Source organism: Arachis ipaensis, chromosome B10 (assembly GCF_000816755.2).
Source record: "Arachis ipaensis cultivar K30076 chromosome B10, Araip1.1, whole genome shotgun sequence".
Lineage (NCBI taxonomy): Eukaryota > Viridiplantae > Streptophyta > Magnoliopsida > Fabales > Fabaceae > Arachis > Arachis ipaensis.
Genome location: NC_029794.2, coordinates 3024466 through 3029938, shown reverse-complemented (window position 1 = coordinate 3029938; position 5473 = coordinate 3024466). Strand labels below are relative to the sequence as shown.

Genomic DNA, 5473 nt, shown 5'->3' with positions numbered 1-5473 from the left:
CCACTTAAATTACTCGGCTTCCTATAAAAAAAATGTTAATGAGTCATCATCTAGCTACTAGAGTCAGCTACATGCATTGGGGGGGTATGTTTTTTCATAGTGTTAGCATTTAGCAGTCAAAGACAACATATATTATTCTATGCTAGACCAAGCTATAAGCCTTATTACAATATGATCACATGTTCCACCACTAATAATCTAAAAGATAATTCATTATAGTCACACATGCAATGGATGGTGTCTAATTAGATCAGTCACTTTCCAATAAGAACAGTTAATTTATTAGTTTTAAAAGATGTGCTATATATCTTTCCTCATTTTCCTCTATATAACTTATAATATATAATCGAATTATGTATAGAGAAATTCTTGGGTATACAATCTTTAATATTTTTTGTCCTTATTTCACTAACATAAATATTAAATTATTTTTAATTAAATAAATTTTATATATTAATATGTGCAAACTCTAAAAAATATGAATATAAATTGTATTAATTTATGTGTGTAAATTTTAGTAAATATTAGTAAAAATTATATATTTTTTGTGTACAAAATTTCTATAAATATAAATATAAATTATTACTGGCTAAATACTGACAAAAAATAATAATATTTATGTAGTATTATTTTTATTTTAATTTAATCTAGTGCTTGATTTGAAAGTTGGAATAGAAATCTGATTGATTCGATTTTTTTAGTTGATATATGTAATAAAATTTTTTCAATTAAACCAACAGAGGAGGAGGATGAAGTTAATTGGTGCTGGACAAAATCTGGTATATATGAAGTTGGGTCAGGATACAAAATTGCTTATAGATTCTTTCATTCTCCTACTTCATTGAAGCCCCAGAACATACACAACAGAGTCTGGAATAGCATTTGAGAGTTGAAATTACCACATAAAACTAAGATTTTTCTATGAAAAAATCTTCATGAAAAGCTTTCGGTGTTGCAACAAGTTCACAGCCGGTTCGTATCCACTACTGCCACTTGTCCAAGATGCATGTTGAAGGCTGAATCAATTTCTAATGCTTTGTTCCAATGCCTCTATCTTCAATAATATGGAGTCTAAGTTTAATAACCCCTGACCTATGGATGAGAGAAGAAGAGACCTTTTTCAATTGGTGGCAACGAGTCTTATCCTAGGCAGTGGCTCAATTCGACGGTAGACAAAAGACCCTTCTCATAGCGGCGCTGTGTTGGAGCACTTGGAAAGCGAGGAATCGGTGTGTTTTTGAGAAGGTAATAAGCCCGGCACCAAAGATAGTGAAAGAAGTCAGCAATTTAGTGCGTGAACTCGTGAGCTATACCTGATAGATGCTGCTAATTTTCTTTATTCTTACTTTACTCTTCTTTAAGCTCTTAGTCTTTCAGTTACAGTTGGGTGATAAATAAAAATACCCAATTGTACTTCTTTATGAAAACACTTTTATTTTATATTAATAAAATAACATTTATTTTTGACAAAAAAAAATCTAGTGGTTGATTTGGTCAAATTCCCTAAAGTAACTTTAAAAGCATTGTTTAAATAAACGATTTGCTTATATGGCCAAATCATAAAAGAAAAAGTAAAAGGCAGTAGTGGTCAAGTAGTAGTTAAGATTTGTTGTGATAATGAGTAATGATATCTTCTTCCTTCTTCCGTTGAGAACTTAATTAAAAAACTTGTACGCTTTCATGAACTAAAACCATAGTTATCAGAATCGAACCGGTGATCAAATCGGTCAGGTTACTGGGTTATTGGGTCATTAGTTTAATCTAAAAATAATTTTTTCTAGTAGTTACTGTATTAATTGATTGTTATTTTGATATGTATGAATAAGAATTCATATATATACAGGTTCATCCATCATTCATTCATTTTAATAGTTTACATCATATTATTGAGTATATATATCACTGAAAAGCCTCATATAAAGCAATCTGTTTGTGATTTACAACACATATATGTAATTATAGAAATTAATACATTACAACACATATATGCAATCGGTCTCTATTTTTTAACTTGCTCTCAAGGAAAATTAATCAATTCCCTCCAGGCCCTTGAGGTAGATCCATTAATTAGCTTATATTGATTCTTCACCACTTCAGCTTTGCTGGGAAATACTATAAAAACATTCAAAAAGAAAAGTAAGAACGTCACATTAAGAAACAAGAAAAGGAATTCAAATAAAACAAAATGAGCAATAATCTATTTGAAATTTGTGCCCCCACCTTGTCAATAAGTGATTGATAGTATGGCTTTACTTTTTCAACGTCCACCAAAACTTTGCTTTTGCTATAGAGATCATATTTACTACATAATACATAAAATTACGGGTGATGTTATTGATTAGTAATAATACCAAATGCTGTAAGTAAATTATTTGATATATATATATATATATATATATATATATATATATATATATATATAATTTGTATAAATTTTAATGAAAATCACTACAGCTTGGTGGTCATGCATAGGTGAATGTTCAACTCAATGGTGAATGTTCTAGCTAGTGAAGTAGAGATAGATATATCCCTCACAAGAAAACTGCTTTCAACCACCACCTTCTCAATTACAACTTCAACCTTATTCCCATTTTATGGCACCACCATTTTCATCTATATATATACCATACCAATATTAATGAATAGAGGCAGACCCCAGTGTTATTCGCTTTCTTGCATCACGTGTTGTACTCATACTCACCACTCTCCACGTACACACATTAATATTATTTCCCCTATCCTATATAATAATAATAATTAATAAGAGAAACAAACTCTTTAAAGTTTGGACCTATATATTTGGACTATATTATTCAAACTCAATATATAGTTATATATACAACAATCACTTGAGGATGGTCCTAAGTTTCAATGCATAGGTCGGATTTTAATTTGGCCATGTTGGTTAATAAATACAACTTTATTAGACTGTTCGGCATTATTGTTACATTGGAATAATTAAATTGGGTCTCTAGAGTTTAGCTGTGGAACAAAAAAAATAAAAAAAGTCTCATCAATAAGATTCAAGTATAGTTGTGTATACTATAAATAATTAACAAGGAGGCTCTTCTATTAACTAGTTTAATTTGTCATTTGGTATGTAGATAAATTTACTTAAGCTCTAATTTAATATTGATCAATATGATTAGATGAAGTCTTTTGTTTTTTAAGTGATTCTCAAGTTTTAATCTTAAAAGGTGAAAACTCTAGGTGCAGTCGACTTCACGTGAAGTTGATAGCCAAGAGCCGTTAGATAAAAATTTAGTCAAATTATTTAACTGCTCTCGGTTATCAACTTCACGTGAACTCAACTGGACTTGAGTTTCTACAATTATAAAATTAATCAAAAGACGCACGGTATCACCACCAAACCCTAAACGAAATCACTACTATATAGCAGGTGGTTTCAACGAGTACAAGTTGGTTCAATTTTTAAAAGCATTTATTATCACTACAGCTATTTTTATTATTTTCGATTCATTGTGTGTGGTCCATTCATTTTGTGTTTATAGAAGTGGAAAATAAAAAAAAAATAAAAAACTATGATTTGTCTTATCTCATGTTATTATATTTTATACTTGAGAGATTTTATGACTTGCACCACCACACTTTGAATTGGACCACCGTCATAATAAAAGATCTAATAAGAATAACAATACATCATCATATCACTCTCTCCTTTTCTTTTTGTAGAAGACTTATGAAAATAAAATAAAAGCGGATGCATGGCATACTTGAGGACAATCTTCTAGAATCTAGACCACTTGAAGCATCATATCATATATCATATATATTGTCTTAAAACATGACACTTGAACATTGTGTGTTGAATTGGCAACATAGTTCACGCAGAGTGTTGGATATTAATTTAAAGTCATGTGAGTAATAACATGGTCCATGCACCATATATATGAATAATGACATTAAGGATTCTATTATGGTGAGTATATATATAGAGCTGGTAAAACTCCATCCCAATAATTACACTATTAGGTATGTAGCGTTTGGTGGATAGACAAAGACAAAAAGACTGAGACTGAAAAACAGAAACTAATAAGAGACAAAGATTGAAATAAATTTCAGTATTCTGTTTGTTGTAAAGTGGGAGACAGAAATTGAAACAAGAATGAAATTCTAATTTAATTTGTACAAAATGTAAAATTGGAATTAATTAATTGAAATGGAGGTATTTTAGGTATAAAATGTTATTAAAATTTCAGTCTTCATCTCTAAAAGTTTTAGTCCCTGTATTCCCACTTTTTAGAGGTACTGAAATACTAAAATTTTGGGGATAGAAACAAAAATTTTAGTACCAATTTCTGAACCAACAAACATAATATTGAGTTTCAGTCTCCCAATCTCTGTCTCAATACCTCAAAACAAACGTTACCTTAGGTAGCGTTTGGTGGAGAGCCAGAGACGGAAAGACTGAGACTGAGAGACAGAAACTAAGAGACAGAGATTGAAATAAATCTCAGTATTCTGTTTGATGCAAAATGGGAGACAGGAATTGAAATAAGAATGAAACTCTAATTTAATTTGCACAAAGGGTAAAATTTGAATTAATTAATTGAAATGAAAGTATTTTAGGTAAAAAATGTTATTAAAGTTTCAGTCTCCATGTCTAAAAATTTCAGTCCCCTATATCCTTACTTTTTGGAGGTACTGAAATACTAAAATTTTAGAGACAGAGACAGAAATTTTAGTACTAATCTCTAACTAACAAACACGATACTAAATCTCAGTCTCTCAGTCTCTGTCTCAGTATTTCAAAACAAACGCTACGTTAGTGTATACTATTGAAACCAAAGATGCATGCATGTATGCTGTGAATAAGTGAATAGAGAAAGTGTATGGAACGAAATATTTTAGTTTGTTAATATTAATTAATTTTAAAATTTAAAGTTTATAATTTAAAATTTAAAATTTAAAATAATTTAAAAAAAATTGATTAGTATTGGTTAAAAAAACTAATGTACTAGCGTGACTTAAAAGAATAATATGAGAAAATTAAATATGTATGTGGTGTATTGTATGAAATGACTAGACTTGTTTATTATGTAATGGCGATTGCCGAATATAAGGCTATCTTATCTTCTCCGTATATGGAGTAATGGTTGGTTTGTTAGCATGCATGAAGACATTCAGAATCATTCATTGCTGCTTTCCAAAACGTTGATCAAATGACAAGTGATGGATGATGATGATGGCGACGTTATTAGTTGATATATCCGCTAACGTTTTTACATGAGATACTCTTTTTTATATTCCTTAGTTTTCCTTGTTACATCTATTTTCCTCCTTTTATCAATGCAACTAATAATTTATTATCTCAAGCACTACTAATTTGGGACATTTTTTTTAATATATCGGTATTTGGACCACAAATGAAAGTTCGCGCTTTAATGGTTTTGTATAATGATTAATGAATCGATTTTATTTTACTAGACATAATAATTTTTGTGAATAATGG

At 29.7% G+C, this 5473-nt stretch overlaps 1 long non-coding RNA gene across 1 annotated transcript; it reads right to left on the bottom strand.

Moving 5' to 3' along the window:
- LOC110268535 lies at positions 1843 to 2311 on the bottom strand. Its single transcript, XR_002356622.1, has 2 exons — positions 2221 to 2311; positions 1843 to 2112 (listed from the first exon to the last, which is right to left on the bottom strand). It is a non-coding gene; the product is annotated as an uncharacterized LOC110268535 (long non-coding RNA).